Source organism: Sus scrofa, chromosome 16 (assembly GCF_054392235.1).
Source record: "Sus scrofa isolate SSC_HxYL_T2T_F1_AM1 chromosome 16, Sscrofa_HxYL_maternal_Yorkshire_Landrace_v2.0, whole genome shotgun sequence".
Classification (NCBI taxonomy): domain Eukaryota; kingdom Metazoa; phylum Chordata; class Mammalia; order Artiodactyla; family Suidae; genus Sus; species Sus scrofa.
In genome coordinates, this window is record NC_139398.1 from 8,649,181 (window position 1) to 8,666,393 (window position 17,213).

Consider the following 17,213-nt stretch of genomic DNA (forward strand, 5'->3'; position numbering starts at 1 on the left):
CACTGCATTCAATCATGCTGCATGGAATCCACTGCATTCAATCGGGATGCATTTTACAAGGCTGCATGGATTACATTTCATACACTCAAAATGCATGGAATCCACTGCGTTCTATAGGTATGCTTTGGCCATACTGCATAAAATACACTGCATTCAATTTGCTGCATGGAATCCACTGCATTCAATCATGCTGAATAAAATCCACTGCATTCAATAGGGTTCCATTTCTTCACGCTGCATGGAATACACTGCATTCAATCAGGCTCCATGGAATCCACTGCATTCAATGGGGATGCATTCTACAATGCTGCATGGAGTTCACTGCATTCAATCACAACGCATGTAATCCACTGCATTCCATTGGGATGCTTTGGGCCATGCTGCATAAAATCCACTGCATTCCATCGGGATGCATTGGGCTTCGCTGCATGGACTCCACTGCATACAATCGGGATCCATTGCGCCAAAATGCATGGAATACTCTGCATTCATTGACGCTGCATGGACTCCACTGCATTCAATCGGGATGCTTTGGGCCATGCTGCATAAAATCCACTGCATTCAACCATGCTGCATGGAATCCATTTCATTCAATCATGCTCTATAAAATCCAATGCATTCAATAGGGTTCCATTACTTCACGCTGCATGGAATACACTGCATTAAATCAGGATGCATGGAATCGACTGCATTCAATCGGGATGCATTTTACAAGGCTGCATGGATTACATTTCATACACTCAAAATGCATGGAATCCACTGCGTTCTATAGGTATACTTTGGGCCATACTGCATAAAATACACTGCATTCAATTTGCTGCATGGAATCCACTGCATTCAATCATGCTGCATAAAATCCACTGCATTCCATCGGGATGCATTGGGCCTCGCTGCATGGAATACACTGCATTCAATCACGCTGCATGAATTCCACTGCATTCAATGGGGATGCATTCTACAATGCTGCATGGAGTTCACTGCATTCAATCACAATGCATGGAATCCACTGCATTCCATCGGGATGCTTTGGGCCATGCTGCATAAAATCGACTGCATTCAATCGGGATGCATTGGGCCTCGCTGCATGGACTCCACTGCATACAATCGGGATCCATTGCACCAAAATGCATGGAATCCTCCGCATGCAACGACGCTGCATGGACTCCACTGCATTCAATCGGGATGCTTTGGGCCATGCTGCATAAAATCCACTGCATTCAATCATGCTGCATGGAATCCACTGCATTCAATCATGCTGTATAAAATCCACTGCATTCAATAGGGTTCCATTTCTTCACGTGGCATCGAATCCACTGCATTCAATCACGCTGCATGGAATCCACTGCATTCAATCGGGATGCATTTTTCCTCGCTGCATGGAGTACACTGCATTCAATCATGCTGCATAAAATCCACTGCATTCCATCGGGATGCTTTGGGCCATGCTGCATAAAATCCACTGCATTCAACCATGCTGCATGGAATCCACTGCATTCAATCATGCTGCATAAAATCCACTGCATTCAATCGGGATGCATTGGGCCTCGCTGCATGGAATAAACTGCATTCAATCAGGCTCCATGGAATCCACTGCATTCAATGGGGATGCATTCTACCATGCTGCATGGAGTTCACTGCATTCCATCACAATGCATGGAATCCACTGCATTCCATCGGGATGCTTTGGGCCATGCTGCATACAATCCACTGCATTCAATCGGGATGCATTGGGCCTCGCTGCATGGACTCCACTGCATACAATCGGGATCCATTGCGCCAAAATGCATGGAATCGACTGCATTTAATCACGGTGCATGGAATCCACTGCATTCAATCGGGATGCATTTTATCACACTGCTTGGATTACACTGCATTCAATCACAATGCATGGAATCCACTGCATTCAAACGGGATGCTTTGGGCCATGCTGCATAAAATCCACTGCATTCAATCATGCTGCATGGAATCCACTGCATTCAATCATGCTGCATAAAATCCACTGCATTCAATAGGGTTCCATTTCTTCACGCTGCATGTAATACACTGCATTCAATCACACTGAATGGAATCCACTGCATTCAATCGGGATGCATTTTACCTCGCTGCATGGATTACACTGCATTCAATCACAATGCTTGGAATCCACTGCATTCCATCGGGATGCTTTGGGCCATGCTGCATAAAATCCACTGCATTCAATCGGGATGCATTGGGCCACGCTGCATCGACTCCACTGCATTCAATCGGTATCCATTGCGCCACAATGCAAGGAATCCTCTGCATTCATTGACGCTGCATGGACTCCACTGCATTCAATCGGGATGCTTTGGGCCATGCTGCATAAAATCCACTGCATTCAACCATGCTGCATGGAATCCATTTCATTCAATCATGCTCTATAAAATCCAATGCATTCAATAGGGTTCCATTACTTCACGCTGCATGGAATACACTACATTAAATCAGGATGCATGGAATCGACTGCATTCAATCAGGATGCATTATACCACGTTGCATGGATTACCCTACATTCAATCACAATGCATGGAATCCACTGCATTCAATCGGGATGCCTTGGGCCATGCTGCATAAAATCCACTGCATTCAATGGTGATGCATTGGGCCTCGCTGCATAGACTCCACTGCATATAATCGGGATCCATTGCGCCACAATGCATGGAATACTCTGCATTCAATGACGCTGCATGGAATCCACTGCATTCCATCGGGAAGCTTTGGGCCATGCTGCATAAAATCCACTGCATTCAATCATGCTGCATGGAATCCACTGCATTCAATCGGGATGCATTTTACAAGGCTGCATGGATTACATTTCATACACTCAAAATGCATGGAATCCACTGCGTTCTATAGGTATGCTTTGGCCATACTGCATAAAATACACTGCATTCAATTTGCTGCATGGAATCCACTGCATTCAATCATGCTGAATAAAATCCACTGCATTCAATAGGGTTCCATTTCTTCACGCTGCATGGAATACACTGCATTCAATCAGGCTCCATGGAATCCACTGCATTCAATGGGGATGCATTCTACAATGCTGCATGGAGTTCACTGCATTCAATCACAACGCATGTAATCCACTGCATTCCATTGGGATGCTTTGGGCCATGCTGCATAAAATCCACTGCATTCCATCGGGATGCATTGGGCTTCGCTGCATGGACTCCACTGCATACAATCGGGATCCATTGCGCCAAAATGCATGGAATACTCTGCATTCATTGACGCTGCATGGACTCCACTGCATTCAATCGGGATGCTTTGGGCCATGCTGCATAAAATCCACTGCATTCAACCATGCTGCATGGAATCCATTTCATTCAATCATGCTCTATAAAATCCAATGCATTCAATAGGGTTCCATTACTTCACGCTGCATGGAATACACTGCATTAAATCAGGATTCATGGAATCGACTGCATTCAATCAGGATGCATTTTACAAGGCTGCATGGATTACATTTCATACACTCAAAATGCATGGAATCCACTGCGTTCTATAGGTATACTTTGGGCCATACTGCATAAAATACACTGCATTCAATTTGCTGCATGGAATCCACTGCATTCAATCATGCTGCATAAAATCCACTGCATTCCATCGGGATGCATTGGGCCTCGCTGCATGGAATACACTGCATTCAATCACGCTGCATGAATTCCACTGCATTCAATGGGGATGCATTCTACAATGCTGCATGGAGTTCACTGCATTCAATCACAATGCATGGAATCCACTGCATTCCATCGGGATGCTTTGGGCCATGCTGCATAAAATCGACTGCATTCAATCGGGATGCATTGGGCCTCGCTGCATGGACTCCACTGCATACAATCGGGATCCATTGCACCAAAATGCATGGAATCCTCCGCATGCAACGACGCTGCATGGACTCCACTGCATTCAATCGGGATGCTTTGGGCCATGCTGCATAAAATCCACTGCATTCAATCATGCTGCATGGAATCCACTGCATTCAATCATGCTGTATAAAATCCACTGCATTCAATAGGGTTCCATTTCTTCACGTGGCATCGAATCCACTGCATTCAATCACGCTGCATGGAATCCACTGCATTCAATCGGGATGCATTTTTCCTCGCTGCATGGAGTACACTGCATTCAATCATGCTGCATAAAATCCACTGCATTCCATCGGGATGCTTTGGGCCATGCTGCATAAAATCCACTGCATTCAATTTGCTGCATGGAATCCACTGCATTCAATCATGCTGCATAAAATCCACTGCATTCAATCGGGATGCATTGGGCCTCGCTGCATGGAATAAACTGCATTCAATCAGGCTCCATGGAATCCACTGCACTCAATGGGGATGCATTCTACCATGCTGCATGGAGTTCACTGCATTCCATCACAATGCATGGAATCCACTGCATTCCATCGGGATGCTTTGGGCCATGCTGCATACAATCCACTGCATTCAATCGGGATGCATTGGGCCTCGCTGCATGGACTCCACTGCATACAATCGGGATCCATTGCGCCAAAATGCATGGAATCGACTGCATTTAATCACGGTGCATGGAATCCACTGCATTCAATCGGGATGCATTTTACCACACTGCTTGGATTACACTGCATTCAATCGCAATGCATAGAATCCACTGCATTCAATATGGATGCATTTTACCACTCTGCATGGAATCCACTGCATTTAATCACGCTGCATGTACTCCATGGAATTTAATCGGGATTCATTTTACTAAGCTGTATGGAATCGACTGCATTTAATCACGCTGCATGGAATCCACTGCATTCAATCGGGATTCATTTTACAAGGCTGCATGGAGTACACTGCATTCAATCACAATGCATGGAATCCACTGCATTCAAACGGGATGCTTTGGGCCATGCTGCATAAAATCCACTGCATTCAATCATGCTGCATGGAATCCACTGCATTCAATCATGCAGCATAAAATCCGCTGCATTCCATAGGGTTCCATTTCTTCATGCTGCATGGAATACACTGCATTCAATCAGGCTGCATAAAATCCGCTGCATTCCATAGGGTTCCATTTCTTCATGCTGCATGGAATACACTGCATTCAATCAGGCTGCATGGAATCCACTGCATTCAATCGGGATGCATTTTTCCTCGTTGCATGGATTACACTGCATTCCATCACAATGCATGGAATCCACTGCATTCAATCAGGAAGCTTTGGGCCATGCTGCATACAATCCACTGCATTCAATCGGGATGCACTGGGCCTCGCTGCATGGACTCCACTGCATATAATCGGGATCCATTGCGCCACAATGCATGGAATACTCTGCATGCAATGACGCTGAATGGAATCCACTGCATTGAATCGTGAAGCTATGGGCCATGCTGCATAAAATCCACTGCATGCAATCATGCTGCATTGAAACCACTGCATTCAATCATGCTGCATAAAATCCACTGCATTCAATAGGGTTCCATTACTGCACCCTGCATGGAATCCACTGCATTCAACCACGCTGCATGGAATCCACTGCATTCAATCGGGATGCATTTTACCACTCTGCATGGATTACACTGCATTTAATCACGCTGCATGTAATCCATGGAATTTAATCGGGATTCATTTTACTAAGCTGTATGGAATCGACTGCACTTAATCACGCTGCATGGAATCCACTGCATTCAATCGGGATGCATTTTACCACGTTGCATGCAGTTCACTGCATTCAATCACAATGCATGGAATCCACTGCATTCCATCGGGATGCTTTGGGCCATGCTGCATAAAATCCACTGCATTCAATCTTGCTTTTTGAATCCACTGCATTCAGTAATGCTGCATAAAATCCTTGCATTCAATTGGGTTCCATTTCTTCACGCTGCCTGGAATCCACTGCATTCAATCACGCTGCATGGAATCCACTGCATTCTATCGGGATGCATTTTACCTCGCTGCATGGATTACACTGCATTCAATCACAATGCATGGAATCCACTGCATTCCATCGGGATGCTTTGGGCCATGCTGCATAAACTCCACTGCATTCAATCGGGAGGCATTGGGCCTCGCTGCATGGACTCCACTGCATAAAATCTGGATCCATTGCGCCACAATGCATGGAATCCTCTGCATTCAACGACGCTGCATGGAATCCACTGCATTCCATCGGGATGTTTTGGGCCATGCTGCATAAAATCTACTGCATTCAATCGGGATGCATTGGGCCTCGCTGCATGAACTCCACTGCATACAATCTGGAACCATTGCGCCAAAATGCATGGAATACTCTGCATTCAACGACGCTGCATGGAATCCACTGCATTCAATCGGGATGCTTTGGGCCATGCTGCATAAATCCATTGCATTCAATCATGCTTCATGGAATCCACTGCATTCAATCGTGCTGCATAAAATCCACTGCATTCAATAGGGTTCCATTTCTTCACGCTGCATGGAATCCACTACATTCAATCACGCTGCATGGAATCCACTGCATTCTATCGGGATGCATTTTACCACGCTGCCTAGATTCCACCGCATTCAATCACAATGCATGGAATCCACTGCATTCAATCGGGATGCTTTGGGCCATGCTGCATAAAATCCACTGCATTCAATCGGGATGCATTGGGCCTCGCTGCATGGACTCCACTGCATTCAATCGGGATCCTTTGTGCCACAATGCATGGAATTCTCTTCATTCAATGACGCTGCATCGAATCCACTGCATTCAATCGGAATCCATTGTGCTACAATGCATGGAATCCTCTGCATTCAATGACGCTGCATGGAATCCACTGCATTCCATCAGGATGCTTTGGGCCATGCTGCATAAAATCCACTGCATGCAATCATGCTGCATGGAATCCACTGCATTCAATCATGCTGCATAAAATCCACTGCATTCAATAGGGTTCCATTTCTTCACGCTGCATGGAATCCACTGCATTCAATCACGCTGCATGGAATCCACTGCATTCAACATGGATGAATTTTACCACGCTGCATTTAGTACACTGTATTCAATCACAATTCATGGAATCCATTGCATTCAATCGGGATGCTTTGGGCCATGCTGCATAAAATCCACTGCATTCAATCGGGATGCACTGGGCATTGCTGCATGGACTCCACTGCATACAATCCGGATCCATTGCGCCACAATGCATGGAATCCTCTTCATTCAACGACGCTGCATGGAATCCACTGCATTCCATCGGGATGCTTTGGGCCATGCTGCATAAAATCCACTGCATTCAATCGGGATGCATTGGGCCTCGCTGCATGGACTCCACTGCATACAATCGGGATCCATTGCGCCACAATGCATGGAATCCTCTGCATTCAATGACGCTGCATGGAATCCACTGCATTCCATCGGGATGCTTTGGGCCATGCTGCATAAAATCCACTGCATTCAATCATGCTGCATGGAATCCACTGCATTCAATCATGCTGCATAAAATCCACTGCATTCAATAGGGTTCCATTTCTTCACGCTGCATGGAATCCACTGCATTCAATCACGCTGCATGGAATCCACTGCATTCAACATGGATGAATTTTACCACGCTGCATTTAGTACACTGTATTCAATCACAATTCATGGAATCCATTGCATTCAATCGGGATGCTTTGGGCCATGCTGCATAAAATCCACTGCATTCAATCGGGATGCACTGGGCATCGCTGCATGGACTCCACTGCATACAATCCGGATCCATTGCGCCACAATGCATGGAATCCTCTGCATTCAATGACGCTGCATGGAATCCACTGCATTCAATCGGGATGCTTTGGGCCATGCTGCATAAACTCCATTGCATTCAATCATGCTGCATGGAATCCACTGCATTCAATCGGGATGCATTTTACCATGCTGCATTGATTACCCTTCATTCAATCAGGCTGCATGGAATCCACTGCATTCTATCGGGATGCTTTGGGCCATGCTGCATAAAATCCACTGCATTTAATCGGGATGCATTTGGCCACGCTGCATGGACTCCACTGCATAAAATCGGGATCCATTGCCCCAAAATGCAAGGAATCATCTGCATTCAATGACGCTGCATGGAATCCACTGCATTCCATCGGGATGCTTTGGGCCATGCTGCATAAAATCCACTGCATTCAACCATGCTGCATGGAATCCACTGCATTCAATCATGCTGCATAAAATCCACTGCATTCAATCGGGATGCATTGGGCCTCGCTGCATGGAATAAACTGCATTCAATCAGGCTCCATGGAATCCACTGCATTCAATGGGGATGCATTCTACCATGCTGCATGGAGTTCACTGCATTCAATCACAATGCATGGAATCCACTGCATTCCATCGGGATGCTTTGGGCCATGCTGCATAAAATCCACTGCATTCAATCGGGATGCATTGGGCCTCGCTGCATGGACTCCACTGCATACAATCGGGATCCATTGCGCCAAAATGCATGGAATCCTCTGCATTCATTGACGCTGCATGGAATCCACTGCATTCCATCGGGATGCTTTGGGCCATACTGCATAAAATCCACTGCATGCAATCATGCTGCATGGAATCCACTGCATTCAATCATGCTGCATAAAATCCACTGCATTCAATAGGGTTCCATTTCTTCTTCACGCTGCCTGGAATCCACTGCATTCAATCACGCTGCATGGAATCCACTGCATTCAATATGGATGCATTTTACCACTCTGCATGGAATCCACTGCATTTAATCACGCTGCATGTAATCCATGGAATTTAATCGGGATTCATTTTACTAAGCTGTATGGAATCGACTGCATTTAATCACGCTGCATGGAATCCACTGCATTCAATCGGGATTCATTTTACAAGGCTGCATGGAGTACACTGCATTCAATCACAATGCATGGAATCCACTGCATTCAAACGGGATGCTTTGGGCCATGCTGCATAAAATCCACTGCATTCAATCATGCTGCATGGAATCCACTGCATTCAATCATGCAGCATAAAATCCGCTGCATTCCATAGGGTTCCATTTCTTCATGCTGCATGGAATACACTGCATTCAATCAGGCTGCATGGAATCCACTGCATTTAATCGGGATGCATTTTTCCTCGTTGCATGGATTACACTGCATTCCATCACAATGCATGGAATCCACTGCATTCAATCGGGAAGCTTTGGGCCATGCTGCATACAATCCACTGCATTCAATCGGGATGCACTGGGCCTCGCTGCATGGACTCCACTGCATATAATCGGGATCCATTGCGCCACAATGCATGGAATACTCTGCATTCAATGACGCTGAATGGAATCCACTGCATTGAATCGTGAAGCTATGGGCCATGCTGCATAAAATCCACTGCATGCAATCATGCTGCATGGAATCCACTGCATTCAATCATGTTGCATAAAATCCACTGCATTCAATAGGGTTCCATTTCTTCACCCTGCATGGAATCCACTGCATTCAACCACGCTGCATGGAATCCACTGCATTCAATCGGGATGCATTTTACCACTCTGCATGGATTACACTGCATTTAATCACGCTGCATGTAATCCATGGAATTTTAATCGGGATTCATTTTACTAAGCTGTATGGAATCGACTGCACTTAATCACGCTGCATGGAATCCACTGCATTCAATCGGGATGCATTTTACCACGTTGCATGCAGTTCACTGCATTCAATCACAATGCATGGAATCCACTGCATTCAATCGGGATGCTTTGGGCCATGCTGCATAAAATCCACTGCATTCAATCTTGCTTTTTGAATCCACTGCATTCAGTAATGCTGCATAAATCCTTGCATTCAATTGGGTTCCATTTCTCCACGCTGCATGGAATACACTGCATTCAATCACGCTGCATGGAATCCACTGCATTCAATCGGGATGCATTTTACCATGCTGCGTGGTTTTCACTGCATTCAATCACAATGCATGGAATCCACTGCATTCCATCGGGATGCTTTGGGCCATGCTGCATAAACTCCACTGCATTCAATCATGCTGCATGGAATCCACTGCATTCAATCATGCTGCATAAAATCCACTGCATTCAATAGGGTTCCATTTCTTCACGCTGCATGTAATACACTGCATTCAATCACACTGAATGGAATCCACTGCATTCAATCGGGATGCATTTTACCTCGCTGCATGGATTACACTGCATTCAATCACAATGCTTGGAATCCACTGCATTCCATCGGGATGCTTTGGGCCATGCTGCATAAAATCCACTGCATTCAATCGGGATGCATTGGGCCACGCTGCATCGACTCCACTGCATTCAATCGGTATCCATTGCGCCACAATGCAAGGAATCCTCTGCATTCATTGACGCTGCATGGACTCCACTGCATTCAATCGGGATGCTTTGGGCCATGCTGCATAAAATCCACTGCATTCAACCATGCTGCATGGAATCCATTTCATTCAATCATGCTCTATAAAATCCAATGCATTCAATAGGGTTCCATTACTTCACGCTGCATGGAATACACTACATTAAATCAGGATGCATGGAATCGACTGCATTCAATCAGGATGCATTATACCACGTTGCATGGATTACCCTACATTCAATCACAATGCTTGGAATCCACTGCATTCCATCGGGATGCTTTGGGCCATGCTGCATAAACTCCACTGCATTCAATCGGGAGGCATTGGGCCTCGCTGCATGGACTCCACTGCATAAAATCTGGATCCATTGCGCCACAATGCATGGAATCCTCTGCATTCAACGACGCTGCATGGAATCCACTGCATTCCATCGGGATGTTTTGGGCCATGCTGCATAAAATCTACTGCATTCAATCGGGATGCATTGGGCCTCGCTGCATGAACTCCACTGCATACAATCTGGAACCATTGCGCCAAAATGCATGGAATCGACTGCATTTAATCACGGTGCATGGAATCCACTGCATTCAATCGGGATGCATTTTACCACACTGCTTGGATTACACTGCATTCAATCGCAATGCATAGAATCCACTGCATTCAATATGGATGCATTTTACCACTCTGCATGGAATCCACTGCATTTAATCACGCTGCATGTACTCCATGGAATTTAATCGGGATTCATTTTACTAAGCTGTATGGAATCGACTGCATTTAATCACGCTGCATGGAATCCGCTGCATTCAATCATGCTGCATAAAATCCACTGCATTCAATAGGGTTCCATTTCTTCACGCTGCATGGAATCCACTGCATTCAATCACGCTGCATGGAATCCACTGCATTCAACATGGATGAATTTTACCACGCTGCATTTAGTACACTGTATTCAATCACAATTCATGGAATCCATTGCATTCAATCGGGATGCTTTGGGCCATGCTGCATAAAATCCACTGCATTCAATCGGGATGCACTGGGCATTGCTGCATGGACTCCACTGCATACAATCCGGATCCATTGCGCCACAATGCATGGAATCCTCTTCATTCAACGACGCTGCATGGAATCCACTGCATTCCATCGGGATGCTTTGGGCCATGCTGCATAAAATCCACTGCATTCAATCGGGATGCATTGGGCCTCGCTGCATGGACTCCACTGCATACAATCGGGATCCATTGCGCCACAATGCATGGAATCCTCTGCATTCAATGACGCTGCATGGAATCCACTGCATTCCATCGGGATGCTTTGGGCCATGCTGCATAAAATCCACTGCATTCAATCATGCTGCATGGAATCCACTGCATTCAATCATGCTGCATAAAATCCACTGCATTCAATAGGGTTCCATTTCTTCACGCTGCATGGAATCCACTGCATTCACTCAGGATGCATTTTACCACACTGCATGGATTACACTTCATTCAATCACAATGCATGGAATCCACTGCATTCCATCGGGCTGCTTTGGGCCATGCTGCATAAAATCCACTGCATTCAATCAGATGCATTTTGCCTCACTGCATAGACTCCACTGCATACAATCGGGATCCATTTCGCCAAAATGCATTGAATCTTCTGCATTCAATTACGCTGCATGGAATCCACTGCATTCCATCGGGATGCTTTGGGCCATACTGCATAAAATCCACTGCATGCAATCATGCTGCATGGAATCCACTGCATTCAATCATGCTGCATAAAATCCACTGCATTCAATAGGGTTCCATTTCTTCTTCACGCTGCCTGGAATCCACTGCATTCAATCACGCTGCATGGAATCCACTGCATTCAATCGGGATGCATTTTACCACACTGCTTGGATTACACTGCATTCAATCGCAATGCATAGAATCCACTGCATTCAATATGGATTCATTTTACCACTCTGCATGGAATCCACTGCATTTAATCACGCTGCATGTAATCCATGGAATTTAATCGGGATTCATTTTACTAAGCTGTATGGAATCGACTGCATTTAATCACGCTGCATGGAATCCACTGCATTCAATCGGGATTCATTTTACAAGGCTGCATGGAGTACACTGCATTCAATCACAATGCATGGAATCCACTGCATTCAAACGGGATGCTTTGGGCCATGCTGCATAAAATCCACTGCATTCAATCATGCTGCATGGAATCCACTGCATTCAATCATGCAGCATAAAATCCGCTGCATTCCATAGGGTTCCATTTCTTCATGCTGCATGGAATACACTGCATTCAATCAGGCTGCATGGAATCCACTGCATTCAATCGGGATGCATTTTTCCTCGTTGCATGGATTACACTGCATTCCATCACAATGCATGGAATCCACTGCATTCAATCGGGAAGCTTTGGGCCATGCTGCATACAATCCACTGCATTCAATCGGGATGCACTGGGCCTCGCTGCATGGACTCCACTGCATATAATCGGGATCCATTGCGCCACAATGCATGGAATACTCTGCATGCAATGACGCTGAATGGAATCCACTGCATTGAATCGTGAAGCTATGGGCCATGCTGCATAAAATCCACTGCATGCAATCATGCTGCATGGAATCCACTGCATTCAATCATGTTGCATAAAATCCACTGCATTCAATAGGGTTCCATTTCTTCACCCTGCATGGAATCCACTGCATTCAACCACGCTGCATGGAATCCACTGCATTCAATCGGGAAGCATTTTACCACTCTGCATGGATTACACTGCATTTAATCATGCTGCATGTAATCCATGGAATTTAATCGGGATTCATTTTACTAAGCTGTATGGAATCGACTGCACTTAATCACGCTGCATGGAATCCACTGCATTCAATCGGGATGCATTTTACCACGTTGCATGCAGTTCACTGCATTCAATCACAATGCATGGAATCCACTGCATTCCATCGGGATGCTTTGGGCCATGCTGCATAAAATCCACTGCATTCAATCTTGCTTTTTGAATCCACTGCATTCAGTAATGCTGCATAAAATCCTTGCATTCAATTGGGTTCCATTTCTTCACGCTGCATGGAATACACTGCATTCAATCACGCTGCATGGAATCCACTGCATTCAATCGGGATGCATTTTACCATGCTGCGTGGTTTTCACTGCGTTCAATCACAATGCATGGAATCCACTGCATTCAATCGGGATGCTTTGGGCCATGCTGCATAAAATCCACTGCATTCAATCATGCTGCATGGAATCCACTGCATTCAATCATGCTGCAATAAATCCACTGCATTCAATAGGGTTCCATTTCTTCACGCTGCATGTTATACACTTCATTCATTCACGCTGCATGGAATCCACTGCATTCAATCGGGATGCATTTTACCTCGCTGCATGGATTACACTGCATTCAATCACAATGCATGGAATCCACTGCATTCCATCGGGATGCTTTGGGCCATGCTGCATAAAATCCACTGCATTCAATCATGCTGCATAAAATCCACTGCATTCAATCGGGATGCATTGGGCCTCGCTGCATGGAATAAACTGCATTCAATCAGGCTCCATGGAATCCACTGCATTCAATGGGGATGCATTCTACCATGCTGCATGGAGTTCACTGCATTCAATCACAATGCATGGAATCCACTGCATTCCATCGGGATGCTTTGGGCCATGCTGCATAAAATCCACTGCATTCAATCGGGATGCATTGGGCCTCGCTGCATGGACTCCACTGCATACAATCGGGATCCATTGCGCCAAAATGCATGGAATCCTCTGCATTCATTGACGCTGCATGGAATCCACTGCATTCCATCGGGATGCTTTGGGCCATACTGCATAAAATCCACTGCATGCAATCATGCTGCATGGAATCCACTGCATTCAATCATGCTGCATAAAATCCACTGCATTCAATAGGGTTCCATTTCTTCTTCACGCTGCCTGGAATCCACTGCATTCAATCACGCTGCATGGAATCCACTGCATTCAATATGGATGCATTTTACCACTCTGCATGGAATCCACTGCATTTAATCACGCTGCATGTAATCCATGGAATTTAATCGGGATTCATTTTACTAAGCTGTATGGAATCGACTGCATTTAATCACGCTGCATGGAATCCACTGCATTCAATTGGGATTCATTTTACAAGGCTGCATGGAGTACACTGCATTCAATCACAATGCATGGAATCCACTGCATTCAAACGGGATGCTTTGGGCCATGCTGCATAAAATCCACTGCATTCAATCATGCTGCATGGAATCCACTGCATTCAATCATGCAGCATAAAATCCGCTGCATTCCATAGGGTTCCATTTCTTCATGCTGCATGGAATACACTGCATTCAATCAGGCTGCATGGAATCCACTGCATTCAATCGGGATGCATTTTTCCTCGTTGCATGGATTACACTGCATTCCATCACAATGCATCGAATCCACTGCATTCAATCGGGAAGCTTTGGGCCATGCTGCATACAATCCACTGCATTCAATCGGGATGCACTGGGCCTCGCTGCATGGACTCCACTGCATATAATCGGGATCCATTGCGCCACAATGCATGGAATACTCTGCATTCAATGACGCTGAATGGAATCCACTGCATTGAATCGTGAAGCTATGGGCCATGCTGCATAAAATCCACTGCATGCAATCATGCTGCATGGAATCCACTGCATTCAATCATGTTGCATAAAATCCACTGCATTCAATAGGGTTCCATTTCTTCACCCTGCATGGAATCCACTGCATTCAACCACGCTGCATGGAATCCACTGCATTCAATCGGGATGCATTTTACCACTCTGCATGGATTACACTGCATTTAATCACGCTGCATGTAATCCATGGAATTTTAATCGGGATTCATTTTACTAAGCTGTATGGAATCGACTGCACTTAATCACGCTGCATGGAATCCACTGCATTCAATCGGGATGCATTTTACCACGTTGCATGCAGTTCACTGCATTCAATCACAATGCATGGAATCCACTGCATTCAATCGGGATGCTTTGGGCCATGCTGCATAAAATCCACTGCATTCAATCTTGCTTTTTGAATCCACTGCATTCAGTAATGCTGCATAAATCCTTGCATTCAATTGGGTTCCATTTCTTCACGCTGCATGGAATACACTGCATTCAATCACGCTGCATGGAATCCACTGCATTCAATCGGGATGCATTTTACCATGCTGCGTGGTTTTCACTGCATTCAATCACAATGCATGGAATCCACTGCATTCCATCGGGATGCTTTGGGCCATGCTGCATAAACTCCACTGCATTCAATCATGCTGCATGGAATCCACTGCATTCAATCATGCTGCATAAAATCCACTGCATTCAATAGGGTTCCATTTCTTCACACTGCATGTAATACACTGCATTCAATCACACTGAATGGAATCCACTGCATTCAATCGGGATGCATTTTACCTCGCTGCATGGATTACACTGCATTCAATCACAATGCTTGGAATCCACTGCATTCCATCGGGATGCTTTGGGCCATGCTGCATAAAATCCACTGCATTCAATCGGGATGCATTGGGCCACGCTGCATCGACTCCACTGCATTCAATCGGTATCCATTGCGCCACAATGCAAGGAATCCTCTGCATTCATTGACGCTGCATGGACTCCACTGCATTCAATCGGGATGCTTTGGGCCATGCTGCATAAAATCCACTGCATTCAACCATGCTGCATGGAATCCATTTCATTCCATCATGCTCTATAAAATCCAATGCATTCAATAGGGTTCCATTACTTCACGCTGCATGGAATACACTACATTAAATCAGGATGCATGGAATCGACTGCATTCAATCAGGATGCATTATACCACGTTGCATGGATTACCCTACATTCAATCACAATGCATGGAATCCACTGCATTCAATCGGGATGCCTTGGGCCATGCTGCATAAAATCCACTGCATTCAATCGGGATGCATTGGGCCTCGCTGCATAGACTCCACTGCATATAATCGGGATCCATTGCGCCACAATGCATGGAATACTCTGCATTCAATGACGCTGCATGGAATCCACTGCATTCCATCGGGAAGCTTTGGGCCATGCTGCATAAAATCCACTGCATTCAATCATGCTGCATGGAATCCACTGCATTCAATCGGGATGCATTTTACAAGGCTGCATGGATTACATTTCATACACTCAAAATGCATGGAATCCACTGCGTTCTATAGGTATGCTTTGGGCCATACTGCATAAAATACACTGCATTCAATTTGCTGCATGGAATCCACTGCATTCAATCATGCTGAATAAAATCCACTGCATTCAATAGGGTTCCATTTCTTCACGCTGCATGGAATACACTGCATTCAATCAGGCTCCATGGAATCCACTGCATTCAATGGGGATGCATTCTACAATGCTGCATGGAGTTCACTGCATTCAATCACAACGCATGTAATCCACTGCATTCCATTGGGATGCTTTGGGCCATGCTGCATAAAATCCACTGCATTCAATCGGGATGCATTGGGCTTCGCTGCATGGACTCCACTGCATACAATCGGGATCCATTGCGCCAAAATGCATGGAATACTCTGCATTCATTGACGCTGCATGGACTCCACTGCATTCAATCGGGATGCTTTGGGCCATGCTGCATAAAATCCACTGCATTCCATCGGGATGCATTGGGCCTCGCTGCATGGAATACACTGCATTCAATCACGCTGCATGAATTCCACTGCATTCAATGGGGATGCATTCTACAATGCTGCATGGAGTTCACTGCATTCAATCACAATGCATGGAATCCACTGCATTCCATCGGGATGCTTTGGGCCATGCTGCATAAAATCGACT